This window comes from Lissotriton vulgaris, chromosome 1_1, assembly GCF_964263255.1.
Source record: "Lissotriton vulgaris chromosome 1_1, aLisVul1.2, whole genome shotgun sequence".
Lineage (NCBI taxonomy): Eukaryota > Metazoa > Chordata > Amphibia > Caudata > Salamandridae > Lissotriton > Lissotriton vulgaris.
The window spans coordinates 8077456-8093921 of NC_141685.1; the positions used below are offsets into that span (position 1 = coordinate 8077456).

The following is a 16466-nucleotide window of genomic DNA, read 5'->3' on the forward strand; positions in this document are numbered from 1 at the left end:
CTTCCCCTAATCCCATTTTCAAGAGCACCTTCCAACGATAGGCCCAACGGATCGAGTCGAACGCTTGTTCGATGTCAAGAAATACTAGGGTGTTCTGATGGGCTCGTCCCTCCAGAGCTTGCATTACATGGGCCAGGCGACGAATATTCCGCAGCGTATTCCGACCAGGAATAAATCCAGACTGGTCATCATGGATCAGCCGTCTGAGATAAGGGAGGAGCCTACTTGCCAGTACCTGACTGATAATTTTCAGATCCACATTCAGCATGGATATAGGCCTATATGAGCTAGGAAGAAGGGGATCCTTACCAGGCTTGGGGATCATAAGTATCATAGCTGCTCATATGGAATCCGGGAGTGAGCTTCGGTCGTGGGCCTCCGCCATGATTTCGAGAAGCTTCAGGATCAGGACCCCTTGTACTCCCTATAGAATTCGGCGGCTAATCCGTCCATCCAGGGGGACTTGGATGTCTTCAAGTGAGCTATCGCTGCTCGTATTTCTTCCTCCCAAAGGGGGTCTCCCAAGTCCCCCTGACTGTCTGCTTCCATGCAGGGCAGTTTCAACCCCTCAAGGTACACCTCCACTCCCTCAGGACCCGTATGGGGTCGAGACTCGGAGTATGGTTCTAAAGACATTATTGATCTCTTGTTGGGCATATACCATCTGGCCCATATCAATCTTCAGTGCCAGAATCGGGTGGGGTTGAGTTTCCGCTAAAATCAAACATGCCAGTAATCGCACAGCTTTGTCCCCCTCTGTGTACCATCTCCGCCTGCTGGCAGTTCTATTAAATTTCCAAAGAGCGACCCATGTATCCCCCAGCTGCTGGCGGCTGGCGGTCCAGTCAGGCTGCCTCTCCTTGTCTGTGGGAAAGTCTTTTTTGAGCACCGCTAGGCGATCCTCATACCGGCGGAGATCATGTTCCAACACCTTTTTTACCCCCACCTCCGTGGACAGACAGATCCCTTGGATTACCACCTTCATTGCGCCCCATTCAGTCGCCCTGGTGCCAGCCAAGCCCCAATTAACCTCCAGATACACCTCAAGCCCTCGTAAAATAGCATCTTTGTAGGTCGGGTCAGCCAGAGCCTCCGTGTTGAGCCTCCACAATGGGTTTTTAGGACGCGGTCTGTCTAACGAGTAGGTGAGCAGGAGTGGTGAGTGATCAGACAAGTATCGGGCCAAATATTGGATCCCTGCTACTCGATGTATTGCTGTTCCCTGGAGAAAAAAATAGTTCAGTGGACTATGGGTATTGGCAGCAGGTGTGTGGCACGAATACACCCGACAAGCAGGGTTGCGGTGCCTCCATGCATTTAGTAAGCCATAGCTCTGAAGCATCTGGCCCATTGCTTCTCTAGTACTAGGCTTAGCGTCCAATTTTGGGGGGTACCTATCTAAATCCCCATCAAGGGCAAAGTTGAAGTCTCCTGCAATAAGTAGTTCTGTGTCTGGGTCCAGGTCTAACTGTCCCAGCACACGCCCTAGACACACCCCTTCGCCGGTGTTCAGAGCATAAATATTTACCAGGCATAAACTAGGCCCATCCAGAGTCCCCGTCACCATCACAAACCGCCCCTCCGGATCCTGCTTAGTGTGTATGGCCTTGAAGGGGACTCCTGGTGCCACACAAATCAGAGCACCTCTGGCAAACCCCGAGTAAGATGTAGCGAAAAATTCCATCTACGTTGGACATATTTGAGGCAGTCTCCCCAAAGGTGTGTCTCCTGTAACAAGGCTATGCTAACCCCATATCGTCTGAGGTAAGTGGCCTCCCTAATCCGCTTAAACATGTTATTGAGCCCCCTGACATTCCATGTTATCAACTTATACCTTTGTGTATCACCCGCCATTTGTTAGTAGTTGGTGGTACCGCAGCACCCTTCTATCACACAAGGGACCCCCCAGAACCAGGCAGTGTGACCTCCGCAAAAGCAAACATGTTGTGTGTCTCATTATCTAACTACATTGAGACCCGGCAGCGACCCCAACAAAACCAGAACAAGAAACCCCAACACCCCCTAGCCACAGGCGGTAGTAATGCATTCTCCTAATCGGATCCTGGCCAGATGACTCAGAGCCCCGCCCCAAAGCTCCACCCACCTTCTACACCCCCCTAAATTTGTAATCAATGAGTATCAAAACACAAACATTTCACATTCTGAAGTCCTGAGAAATCCCACTCCCCCCCCCGATTGCTGTGCAGCTGACTGACTCGCACCGCGCAGCCCCGCCCTACCATAGGTCTAGCCCTGCGCCTCAGCACTCTACAACCGTCCATTTGAGTCAATATTTGGCGCAATAGTGTAACCACTGTTAGAAAGCAAGTTTCATGCCCCCCCTTCCATCCCCCGAGTCTCTGGGCAAATGGCCCCTTGTGCAAGTCTTGTGCAAGTCTTGCGGGCCTGAACAGTTCCCCCGAGGGTAAAAAAATAGAGACACTAACAGTGCCCATGACCACACTTTTCTGACTCTTACCACCGGGACCACCAGTCATTTGTGTCTTGAGATCTCCACAGCCGGGCTGGGGGCCCCTCCCGACTCCGACTGTGTTTCCTGTACCAAACATAATGGGGAGAACTGGTTCTGGGTCGGGATCACCTCTGGTTCTGCCCGAAGGGTGCCATCCGGTCCCACCGTGATATCCCCGACTCCTCTGGTTCATGTCTTCCCGGGTGCTGAACTCTCTCTTCAGCTCGCCGGGTCTGCCGCCGCCCACTTTGATGTCTCTGCTCCTGCCAGCCCTGACTTAGGTCGTGGTCTGCCGGACCCAGCGAGTCCATCCACTCATCCGCGTCCGATGGGTTAACAAAGAAGTGCGTCTTGTCGCCATGCTGCACTCAGAGTCTGGCAGGGAATAGCAAGCTATATTTAATATTCTGGCTTTGCATCCTTCGCTAACCCTTAGGAAATCATTTTGGAGATCTTGTACCTTCCTCGTATAGTCTGGGAAGAAATGAATGTCATGTTGAATTTGGGGGGGCCAGTGTTGCGGATGTGCTGAAGGATCGTGTCCTGGTCCCTGAAATTTAATAGCTGGGCTATTATGGCCCTAGGTGGGGATCCCGGTTTCGGTGTGGTGGCCCAAGAGTCCCGATTAGGGAAGACCTTGCCAATCAAGTACTCGAGGAAGAGGTCCGCCGCTGGCCCCTCCGCCCGTTCTGAAAATCCCAGGACGCGAAGTTTATTCCTCCTGGACCGCCCTTCTGCATCTTCTGTCCTATCCTCCAGCCAGGCCGTGTGCTCCTGGAGAGCCGCCACTGTGTCTTTCAACTGGTGAACCTTGGAGTTCACTGTCTCCAGGTCCCCCTCTGTGGTGGTAACCCTTTCCGCCACCTTCCAGAGGTCCAGGCGCAAATGATTGATGTCCATTGCCATCCAGTCGATTTTGGTTTCTAGCGCAACCCTAGAGTCCTGGATCGCCTCCAAGATATCGGCTTTTTCCCGGGCTGCAGCATCCTGGTGGTTCCCTAACTCCCGATCAGTTCCGAGGCGCTCCGCCGCCGTCAGGCCTGGGACACTGTATTGCATGATCTTATTTGACTGGGCTCCTCTTGTGGGCCGGTCTTTCCCCATATCCAACGCATTTGTCCCAGGGTACTTTTTCAGGGGATTGCGCTGTCGGTTGGTGGGGGGGTTCCGGGTGTAAGGTCCACCCCACGGGTCTCCTAGGCATCCTTCGCGACCAGGTCAACTGTCATCCAATCCAAAACACGGCCGGGACCACCCTGTGAGCCCCGCTACGGCCTCTGTGATGATGTCTCAATTTCTCCAGTGGAGCCCAGGCTGACGGACGTGCCAACTCTGGATCTCTTCAGGCCCCGCTGCACCACCACACACCAGCAGCCCCTCAGTCAGTCCGCCTGAGCACGGTACACCGGGTAGGTCCACAAGTCGCCGTCAGGCCGATACTGCCAGAACGATGGTAGGCCTCAGGATCTTGCCCATCGGGCCACCACGCGGCGATGCACCACCATTCCACCCCGCTATGAGCTCGGGGACTGCCCAGGCACATCAGTTCTCTGAAGGAGGAATTATCAGGCAGTCAGGCAGGTCTCTTATCTGCAGACGATTAGGTCACGGGCCCCTGCGCCGCTTCCAGGCAGCCACCGCGGGGATGAAATCGGGCCGCACCCCATCACCAGGATCTCAAACGGAGGCCCGCCCAGGCTCACCACCACTCCTCACGTCCACCATCTGCAGGAGCTGCAGGGCACCATCGTCCTCCAGCGGGGCGGAGCAGAGAGAGTCCAGGCCGCCCGGTCCCCACTGGCACTGTTCGAAATACAGACCTCCACTCCGCCCTCCGGCAGCAGCGACCGGGTCGCGAGCAGGCCTCTCAGCACCGGCCTCTCGTGGACCCTACCCCAGGTTCCTCGGCGGGCAGCCAGCCAGGCTCGCTCCACCGCCTTCAATCAGCCAGCACTCCCCCGTGGGGTCCCGCACCACATCTCGTCCGCCGTAGGAGCATCTCCCAGCTCCGATGCCGCATCAGGCTCTGCGGCGCGCCTCACCTGCTCCACATCGCGGAGGCTGCCATTTTCTAGGTCCGGGTTCTGGCGGGTCCATTAGGGGCCGCACAATGTACTCCAGTTGAGGGCAGTGTCTCTATCTCGGCTCCAGGACCACGCGGATTAGGGGGGGGGCCCACCACAGGATCGAGCACGGCGACACCACTACGCCAGGATAAAGCAGGATTATTTTACCATTGCGGCAGGAGCTGAGCAAGAACATGTCTAGCCGGCCATCTTGTTAGGCCACGCCTCCAGAAATATCAACCTATTTGAGTTTACATTAATCAGCTCACAAACATCTGTAAATCGTGAAAATAATTAAAACAAACAGATGTGCAGAAAACAACTAAGTATTATTACAATATATTCTTTTAGTCATTGAAAGAAACAATCATTAGAGGTTCAAGAAGGTAGGAGAATGTTCTAGGGAACGTGTACGAAGGGCGCTCAAGTGGATATATAGGAGTCTAGAGAGCTCAACTTGTGTAGAAAAGTAAAAGTCATATATTTACAAGACTGTACAAGACTGATATCCAATAAACAGTTAGATGCAACCTGGCCACATGCAACTTTTCCATTTGAATTATATTTTCTAAAGTTGTAAGGAGAGTTTCCTTAAAGCTGTAAACAGGGGTAATGGGGAAGGGGAAATTGGTCCAGGTGCGGTAGGGGGTAGCGTTGATGTTTCGATCCGGCTTACGGAAACCGAGGGACTTTAATACCTCAGCCATGTGGATCTTCCTCAGGACTAGGGGAAAGGTGAAGTGCCCCTCATCAATCTTGCAATGCTCAATTGGAGTCCAAAACCTGGTTACACCAATACCCGTAAAGTGGCAAAGGCCAACTTAGGATAAATCCCGTTATTCAGTGGATAGAAACCATGACGTGGTTCCTAGACCATCCATGACATGTAATAATCAGGCCCGTATGTGTGCAAAGAGTTTGCTGAATGAATCAGGCAATCCGGGGCACAGCGTAATTTATACGACTGGGGATGATCCGATTGACATCCTTCCTTCATAGCGGTAGCTACCGTCATGGTTTATATCTACTGAATAACGGGCATTGGTGTAGCCAGCTTCCTGGATCGTGGGGGTGATAAGGGTCTCAACAGACTGCTACTAATGAGATTTTTACATTATTTTAATGAAAGACTCTGCCAAACAAATCTAATTTAAGTGACCATTTCAAATACATTTTGGATCACAAATTATCTTTTTTACATTAGGGCACGCCAAACAGCCCATCAAACTGGCTGTTGTGGGTCCCTACAGCTGCTCGGACAAGATGCCTGACTACAGATACCTCTCCCTAAATGATCTTGACTTTCTTCAGACTGCCCTGCCACCCCCAAAGGCAGACTCATCACTGCCTGCCAAGATTGCATCCTTCACAGCCCCCTCTGACCCACATCTGTTCTGAATGCCATCATGTTCCACCATTGCTTATTCCCCCCTGATCGGGCACCACTTCTCCCACGCATTCTCACGCATGCAGGAGCAACCTCCCCCTTATTCACTTATTTATTTATTTTAATTATTTATATAGCGCAGCTGATACCTTGCAGGCTTCCTGGCGCTGGAGAATACTCTACTGAAGAAGAGACCGAAAGTATGTAAAGGCGGGGAAGTCTAAGGGAAAAGCCAGGTCTTGATGCGCTTCCTAAATGGAAGAAGTTGAGGGATCTGGCGTATGTCAATGGGCAGGCTGTTCCATAATTTGGCCGCTGCGACCACAGATGCCCCTCCGCTCCCAGGGGTCCACTTCATGCATAAAAACTTGCACCACACCTTGTTAAATCATGCCATCCAATGCTCGTATATAGCAACACTTGCTTCCTTAGCCATGCTCTATTGTCTACATGCCTCAGCGCTTAGTTTTGGGAGGTGAGGTACATTAGAACACTGAAAACGAGATCGACACCAATATTTTATAGATTTTCTGCTTTTTAAAGCCCTTCTCTCTCTGGGTTTGGAACTGTCGGCCATAATCTGATTCTAAAGCAATGAAGGTAGAATGCCATGCCTTGTTTATATTTTGAAGAATGCAGCATGACATGCCCCAGCGTGCCTTCCCTCTGCAGTTCTCTGCACCCTCCATTTTACGTCCACTACATAAACATGTGATATACCTAATGCACGTAAATCCTGGTTGACATTAATCACATTATTTTATGTTAAATGTCATGTAGGTTACTCCCACTTATGGGTTTGTAAAAGAAATATCTAAACTTTAGTAAAAGTTTGTTGTGAAACATTGAGTATTGGCTTGCTCCTCATAAGTCTTATGTGAATACGTTTTAGACCTACATTTGTTTACAGTTTGACCATCAAATGTTTGGTCAATGTAGTAAACAAATTTAACGCATGCAGTTTGAAGACATTCAACTCTTGTTTTGCCCTATTAATTTATTATAGGTTCTAGTCCATTTAATTGATCTAAAACAGCGCACAAGAGATATTGAGCACAAGGGGTTTGGACCCCGCCCATTGATTGCCATTTATTGATTTGACACATTTCCAACCCACACCACATAATTCAACACCAAACCACTACACTACACTACATACAAATCCACAACACAAAATACCATTCCGCATAATTTAAATCCATAACACACGATCCCCCTCATCATCATTTCCCTACACTCAATAACGCATCGTTACTATCCTCATAATTCCGCTGCGCACCGTGCCACTCAACAGCAAAACAAAAATCCACTCCACGCAATTCCACAACACATAATTCTAATTGAAACAACCTAATTCCTCTACACACCAGATACATACAATCAAAGACACATAACCAAAAGACGTTATCACGGGCCAACTACTGTTCCTATCGCAGATCATCTTTTCCCTCGCTTCATCTAAGGATCTGACTCATCTGCTCTGAGGAAAACACACATCTTAGATGCAAAACTAACGTATTCAGACTAAATGGAGACAAAACTGAAGTTATGATCCTAGGAAAAGATCTTTGGGGATGCCAACACTGTCCCGCTGGAAGGGGTACCCTACCTCAGACGCTACATCAAGTTCACAACCTGGGGTTCATCATTGACGGCCACCTGTCGATGGAACAACAAACCACTAAGGTGTCCTCTACTTGCTTTAGCATTCTGAGATGATTAAAGTAAATTCTGTGGATGATATCCCTCTCTCTTCAACGAACTGTAGTCCGTGCCCTGATTACGTCCAGGCTAGACTACGGCAATGTTCACTACTGAGGCTGAACCAAAACTATAGTACAAAGGCTGCTGTCGGTGCAAATCGCAGCTGCCAGGCTGCTGTTCGGATCCCAAGGACTGTGTCAGCCACTGACTCTCTTCACAATCTTCATTGGCTGAAAGTGGAGAATTGTGTTTAATTTAAAGCCTTGAGCTTTATATTTAAAATTAAATCTGGAACAGCCCCACAACACTTGCAATCTTTAATCCAACTGTATAAACCACCACGTCCTCTGTGCACCCGGAATTAAATTTACTCGCATGGGCGGCAGGTCTTTTTCCTTTCTGGGACCCTCCCTATGGAAGTCTCTTCCTGTCTAAATGCAGGACAAAACTGTTCTTGGAAGTTTACGTTGAAGAGAGTAGACATGGCTATTTAATCAGTAATTCACTCTTTTTCTTCTTTCCTACCTGGCCGGCGCCGGGAAACCCCTCGGGGTAGCTATTGCGCCATGCAAATTCAAATAACATAGGATAAAATGACAAAACTTACCTGCAGCTTGCAAAGCACCCCTAAGACTCATGCACAGTCATACCCGGCATCTAATGAGCAATGCTTTCAATAGGAGTCGTCCCATTGTTCCTCATGACTACAATCTTGCCTCCGCCTCCAAGATTCTGAGCTATAGTAATAATACCCACCTGTGACTAGTCTTGTGCAGCCCAGTCATGAGAGTCTGCCCTGGGCTTGCTGCTGTATCGAACTGCTTATTAGCTGCCAATCTTTGAAGCTCCTTGTTTGTGCATTGAATGTTGTCCTTGTTTGTGCATTGAATGTTGTCCTTGTTTGTGCATTGAATGTTTTCCTTGTTTGTGCATTGCATGTTGTCCTTGTTTGTGCATTGAATGTTGTTCCTTGTTTGTGCATTGGATGTTGTCCTTGTTTGTGCATTGAATGTTGTCCTTGTTTGTGCATTGAATGTTGTTCCTTGTTTGTGCATTGGATGTTGTTCCTTGTTTGTGCATTGAATGTTGTCCTTGTTTGTGCATTGAATGTTGTCCTTGTTTGTGCATTGGATGTTGTCCTTGTTTGTGCATTGAATGTTGTCCTTGTTTGTGCATTGAATGTTGTCCTTGTTTGTGCATTGAATGTTGTCCTTGTTTGTGCATTGAATGTTGTTCCTTGTTTGTGCATTGGATGTTGTTCCTTGTTTGTGCATTGAATGTTGTCCTTGTTTGTGCATTGAATGTTGTCCTTGTTTGTGCATTGAATGTTGTCCTTGTTTGGGCATTGAATGTTGTCCTTGTTTGTGCATTGAATGTTGTTCCTTGCTTGTGCATTGAATGTTGTCCTTGTTTGTGCATTGAATGTTGTTCCTTGTTTGTGCATTGGATGTTGTCCTTGTTTGTGCATTGAATGTTGTCCTTGTTTGTGCATTGAATGTTGTTCCTTGTTTGTGCATTGGATGTTGTTCCTTGTTTGTGCATTGAATGTTGTCCTTGTTTGTGCATTGAATGTTGTTCCTTGTTTGTGCATTGAATGTTGTTCCTTCTTTGTGCATTGAATGTTGTCCTTGTTTGTGCATTGCATTTTGTTCCTTGTTTGTGCATTGGATGTTGTTCCTTGTTTGTGCATTGAATGTTGTCCTTGTTTGTGCATTGAATGTTGTCCTTGTTTGTGCATTGGATGTTGTCCTTGTTTGTGCATTGAATGTTGTCCTTGTTTGTGCATTGAATGTTGTCCTTGTTTGTGCATTGAATGTTGTCCTTGTTTGTGCATTGAATGTTGTTCCTTGTTTGTGCATTGGATGTTGTTCCTTGTTTGTGCATTGAATGTTGTCCTTGTTTGTGCATTGAATGTTGTTCCTTGTTTGTGCATTGAATGTTGTTCCTTGTTTGTGCATTGAATGTTGTCCTTGTTTGTGCATTGAATGTTGTTCCTTGTTTGTGCATTGGATGTTGTTCCTTGTTTGTGCATTGAATGTTGTCCTTGTTTGTGCATTGAATGTTGTCCTTGTTTGTGCATTGGATGTTGTCCTTGTTTGTGCATTGAATGTTGTCCTTGTTTGTGCATTGAATGTTGTCCTTGTTTGTGCATTGAATGTTGTCCTTGTTTGTGCATTGAATGTTGTTCCTTGTTTGTGCATTGGATGTTGTTCCTTGTTTGTGCATTGAATGTTGTCCTTGTTTGTGCATTGAATGTTGTCCTTGTTTGTGCATTGAATGTTGTCCTTGTTTGGGCATTGAATGTTGTCCTTGTTTGTGCATTGAATGTTGTTCCTTGCTTGTGCATTGAATGTTGTCCTTGTTTGTGCATTGAATGTTGTTCCTTGTTTGTGCATTGGATGTTGTCCTTGTTTGTGCATTGAATGTTGTCCTTGTTTGTGCATTGAATGTTGTTCCTTGTTTGTGCATTGGATGTTGTTCCTTGTTTGTGCATTGAATGTTGTCCTTGTTTGTGCATTGAATGTTGTTCCTTGTTTGTGCATTGAATGTTGTTCCTTGTTTGTGCATTGAATGTTGTCCTTGTTTGTGCATTGCATTTTGTTCCTTGTTTGTGCATTGAATGTTGTCCTTGTTTGTGCATTGAATGTTGTCCTTGTTTGTGCATTGAATGTTGTCCTTGTTTGAACATTGAATTTTGAACCTCTGTGTGCCAGACCTCTTATTGAATGCTTTCCTGTCTAGTATGTTGCTTTAGCCAGAGCCTGTGTCTTGATCTTGTGTTGCTTTGACAGATTTCTCTCATCTTTACCTTGCTTTTGATTAATCCTTTATCTGCCTTTTTTCTGGTCAGGTGCAGCCCCTGGGCTGCTTCCTTTCTAATTGTTCTTAGTTCATTTCTTCTGTTTCTGATATTAAGTCCCTTTGCATATTCCTTTGTTTATCATAACTCTTATATGTTCTCCCCAGTGGCCTAGATTTTTCCTTTTATTTGTATTCCTTTAATCAGCATTCCTCTTATTCCCATTTAGTTCTAGTTTCTTACTTGTCACATTTCTTGAATGCTGCTGCATGTCCTGCCTCATTGGTTCTATGTTGTCCCCTTGTATGTCATGATCCTGACCCTTTGCCACAGCTCTTAGATTACTTTCTAGTGCTTGCTCTGTGCTCTCCTCTTGGGTCTGGAAAGTGAGGTATTTTGTACTCACCTGTGTAGAAGTGTATTTCTTGTACAGATGTTGGCCTCTGGTTTCCAGAAGGCAATTACTGTCACACCCTGTGTCTTATGTTGCATGTAGACATTCCCTGTTGCTGTGGAATGATCTGAGTCTTACCTGTGAACAACCCTGGTTGGAGCCCAGTCTCTTTGCCTTCTCTTCCTTGCTCCTGTGCCTTTTGTGCTGTTCTTTCCTGGTGTGTGCCCCTGCTGCTCTTCTGCCTTGGTACACTACTTGTGTAGGCAAATAATCCTTGACTCTGAGTCTGCCTAGAATCTGGCAGTAGCCTCTGACCTAACCATACATTCATCACAAATAAAAATCAATAGTTTAGATTGCAACCAAATACCATTGCATTTGTATGTAAAGCACAAACAGTGGCGCCAGGGCATCAACATTATGTAGGAGAGGTCCTTCATGTAACCTCCAACTTAAGTAGTTACATGAGAAAAAAACAAATTTTAGAAACATCTTGTGAAATTGACCCAGTAGGAGGTCTGATTCTCCCCAGTACCATGGGGGAGTAGAATCACTGGTAGTGTTTGAGCTTCACCTCTGGGTAAACCAACAACCAGCTGCCAGTGTCCACTCTAAACAAGAAACTCACTGTTTTGAACTTCTCATCGGATCTTTGTCTCTTCGTCCCCACCACAGAGAGTACAATACACCACAAACTGCCTGGAGTACACAATCATTAAAATAGCTGCCTGCTCAGAGTGTGAAATACACAAACTGCCTGGAGTTTACAATATCCAACAGAGCCGTCTCCAATGAGAGTAAAATGTACATCACTTACTGTCTGAAATCACAGGTACACCCGGTTTCCAGCTGTGTGATTTGCCTTCTGGGCCAATCCGGTTCTGCAAGGTCTTTTTCTGCAACTTTTAAGTACACAATGTATCCGGTTAGAATTGTGATGAGCAAAACCTTTCAATCCATGGACTTGTAGCTCTGAAGAGAGGGAACTGATGACTTAAGTCTTGTTTGGTATAGTCTCCGCCTGCGCTCCACCCCCTCTCCACCCACCTTATAATGCCTCCTCTCCCCTTGGAAAATTAAAATGACTTGTTTTTTCTCTGGATGTACACGAATCTAAAAGTGAGCACATGCAGACCATTTATAATATGGTGTTCGCTTTTGTGCTTTCTGGAATTGTAACCATGCTGATTATATTGTTGTTATGCATTTTGCTGCTACTATTCGCTTGTGCACTGCATTATAGAGCATGTTAGTTAAAATAAACATTTTAAACTATTTAGTGTCTCTGTTTACTCACGTTGTGGACAAGTATGAGTGTTTAAACGAAAGAGTGTTCTTCTTCCCGTGATTCCTGAGAGGGTCGGACTGACATGTTCTAGGATGTCTAATCATTGGTAGCTTCTCTATAGTACGGAGAACAAATGAGACACTATAGCTAGTCAGATTGGGGTTCTGGACACCGAGGTCCTGGTTTCCTGCGCATAGGTCTGTGCATGTGCAGAATCCCTGCCACAATCCAATAAAGGAGGGACACCACAACACAGCACTGCTGTCTATCACAGAAAGAACTCCACACAACAGACTGTTTATTGAAAGGAGAGCACCACAGCACAGGTTATAAACCAAATGATGAACACCAAACCACAGCACAGGCTGTCCACTAAAAGATGACCATGGCAACATAGACTTTCAACAGAAGGCTAAAAATAATGAGGCAGCCTTTCAATCAAAGGAACACCACCATAATTCTGCATATCTCCTGAAGAAAGAGCACCAGGTCACAGGCTGTTTTATGTATCAAAATACCATAGTGCAAACTACACACCCGAGGAAATACAACATGGCAAGAACTATTTACCAATGGAAGAAGATCATGGTACAGGCTGTGTCCTAAAGGAACATCACCCCAGCACAGGTTATCAACCCCATGAGGAATACCACAACACAGCGTATACACCAAAAGAGGAACACCACACCACAGCACAGGTTGTCTACCAAAGAAGGCCCAGCACAGCAAAGACTATTCACTGAAGGAATAACAGCACTGCAAAAATGATACACTGAAGGAGAAACACCTCATCAAAGGCTGTCTACCCCAGGAAAAACATGACATCATAGGATCTAAACTAAAAGAGGAGAACTTAGCTGTAGTCTATCTACCTCGCGACCAAAGGAGGATCAATACAGCACAGCCTAGACACTAAAGGCAACATCTAGCCAGAGGCTATCCACCAAAGTCAGAACACCATGGCTCAGGCAATACACTGAACGTGATCTGCGGAATTAATAGGGATACATTTTGTAGACACATACACACAAATACAAAATCCCAAGCAACAATACAGACATTTCAGAAGAGGGATAGTTTTAAACCTATGTACGTAGTGAACTGTTCAAGGCTAATAGATGGATGTGCTGAAAAAGATAACTGAGGGTTCCGCAGAAATACATAGGTCACCGTGCACATTAGTTTTAGGAAAAACACATACAAGTTACATGGAAAATGTAGCTGCCCTGCAACACATACATATATTACATTTCTTTGCAGGCTCAAACTTGACAGGACATCAATAGTTAGTATAGATGTCACAGAAAAAGGTTACCACATATCTGCTAAACAAACACTTCCAGAGGCCAACGGTGTAAATAGTTTTTTTGATTTGTCATGGAAAATTGAGTACAGGCTGTCTGAAAGGGTGGATTCTACTTTAGACCAAGCATGTTGAGAATATGTTAAAGTTGGATCGGCTGGGTTGGCCCAGTTGAAGTCAAACAAGATATAAGCAATCACTATGCAGAAAAACAAAAACATGTTTCCATGATTATCTCACCATTAATCTGAGAAGTAAAAGAAAACCACCTAAGATGGGGTTTCTGCCGAACATAGGCATGTACAGTGTTTACTATCTTATCTGCCCAGCTTGGTATTTGCAACATAGAGGAATTTGTAACCCATGTTTTTGTGGTTTTTTGCATATATATATACAATTGTGTGTAATCCTGAACTTTGAACTTCAGCCTTTGGTCTCCGTTTGAGAGAGGCTAATTGTTCCCAATTGATTGATTGATTATAATCATATTATTGTGTAAAATTGTTCTGTCTTACTTTAATAGATTTGTCTCCTACATATTGGCATGCCAGCCAGAACCTCTGCTTCACCTCAACAACTGCCAGCCCAGAATACTGCCTGTCCCCCTAAAAGTGACTTGCTCACCTTTTAAAGGTAAAAGAGACACCATTGTTCAGTAAAAGTCTCTGCATTTCTAAGGGGCAGGTAGGACTAGGGTGTGTGATGTTTTTTTTTTATAGTGGGAACAGTGAGGTCCATTTCTTTTTATATGTGAAGACTTTAGCAAATATTACAATAATATATAATTTTCTTGTTCGCGTGCAAGATCATGAATTGACACAATATTCAGGGATCTGAATAGTAAGATTAGGGACTCTGAAGTACGGCATAAATAACATTAAGGGCTTCAATCATTTATTAAGCAAAATACTCTATAGGGGAGCCTCTCTGTCTTCACCCATCCGGTGCGCAGAGACGACTGCTGGCTTACAGTCACAAGAGAACATATACACTTTCAGATGAACACATGAAGTCACCGTAAAAGGAAAAACACCACTTGGCACCCTAGCTCCAGGAAGGGACCATATATGGCACAGCTTGGATAGGAACAAAGGCATAGCTGTCTATTACTGGGGAGGGAAGGAAGGGTGACTCCCTTTCATCTCGGGACCCAGGAGAGTAGGCACAGCGCCTCCAGGAATGTGCTTATCGCACCCAAAGCCAGATGCGACCTTGAGGCTCTGAAGAGCAGGAGAACAGTTTACTTTCAGCTGCTCTTAATAACTCAAATGAACTGGGACCTGACAGCTGCTGGAGAGTAACACGTGATCACAGCAAGATGGCGTCAGTCTAGTTCCCGGCCTACTCCATTAGTGAGGACAAATTGAAGAAGGATAGCACTTTTCCTACCAACTAAATCATATGTGGGTCATGTTATATACATATTAAGCACATCATGCTCACACAATATACGTGTTCTGACAATCCGGTATATATGAGAAAACCTATTTTCTATCCCTCAGAACGGCCCTTTAGCATGATGTAGCTAACTAAAGCAGTTCAGTCTTCGAATATTCTCTCCATCAGTTCCATTGAAACTAACAAGTCGACATTCCATTGCCTGCAGAGGGTGAGATCACCAATACCTTGCACAAAACCATTTTTCAGTTAATCAATCAGTTCACTGAAAGCCAAGGAGATTTCATAAGGAAAATACAAATTGAAGCCTAAGGCCTAGGTGAACTTATACTATTGGATGGCACGTATGAAATAGTATTGTTCTACATGATTATATGCAGATATCTGGATCAATATTCTAATAATGACATTCCACGTTATATATGTCTGATTGATCCAACTGAATACACACTTTATTATACAAAAACACTGAATTGCTCATGGGAATCATTCTTCTAATGGAGAGACCTGGAGTACTCAGCGATGTTGAACCTTTGGAAGCCCTACATTTAAGTTTCTTATCTAGCCAGGAAACATTCATGCTTCCCCATTACATTTAGGCAAGTACTTAGATGCACAATACCTTTTTCTCCGTCCTTCTCTCAGAATCTGACTCTAATGCAATGCACTGTACTTCAGGACACCTTCATAACCTAATTTACTAAACTTAGGGTGTAATAAATAAATATATATATATATACCACCATAATTAGGCTTCTCAACCTACACGCATTAAGCAAGAATAGGGACAAAAGCAGAAGCCTGCATATTGTTGGGAGCTGGAAGTGCGACTCAACGAGAAGAAGCGTGTCACAGCCACAGCTGTTGTCGTCACATCAACCGAGAAGCGCGTCGCCACTGCAAGGGTCGCTGTCGCATCACTGGAGAAGCGTGTCTCAGTCTCAGCTGTTTGTAATCGTATCACCGGAGAAGCGCGTTGTCACCGCAAGGGTCGCCATCGCATCACCGGAGAAGCGTGTCACAGGGGGTTTTCACGGCCCAGAAGTTCCAGAATTGCTGCACGTCCATCGGACTTGCACGCATCGCCTTCACGTTGTCACATCGCATCAAAGGTGCCATCTTGTATCATCGCACTGGATTGTCACATCATGGCGCCATCTTGTTGCATCGTAACCGGAACGCAATACGAGATCGACGCATCACTTCCTCTCTGGTAAGGAACAGACACATCGCCTACTTTGTGCAAGCACTGTGGAACAGACGCATCACCTCCCCGAAGCAAGGAACCAACGCATCGTTCTCCCTGCGAACCTTTTGTTTATCTTGCGTTAAGCATCCAAAGGTACTTTGTGAGAAATGTGTTGCATTTACCATCATCTTTGAATTAAGCTATTTCTACCATCTACAAGTTATTTTTATAATACTGTATTGTCGATTTTTGTCGTTTAGGTCTTGAGTAAAGTCTATATAAAGAATACTTATTTTTTATAAAAACCTGTGTGGTGTCCATCTGCAGTGTTTTCACTTTATTACTGTACGTGTTCACAAATGCCTTACACACTGCCTCTGAAATAAGCCTTCCTGCTCGTGCCAAGCTACCACGGGGGTCGAGCAGGGGATATTTTAGGAGTGTAGTTCCCTTACCCTGACTAA

At 45.6% G+C, this 16466-nt stretch overlaps 1 protein-coding gene across 1 annotated transcript in view; it reads right to left on the reverse strand.

Annotated features, from left to right (window-relative positions):
- LOC147736943 (scavenger receptor cysteine-rich domain-containing protein DMBT1-like) overlaps positions 1–11775 on the reverse strand; it is a 533293-nt gene extending 521518 nt beyond the window's left edge. Inside the window, exon 1 of the mRNA XM_086922344.1 lies at positions 11642–11775. The gene's annotated coding sequence lies outside the window, so the exon portion shown is untranslated. The remainder of the gene's footprint in view (positions 1–11641) is intronic.
- Between the last annotated feature and the right edge of the window lie 4691 nt (positions 11776–16466).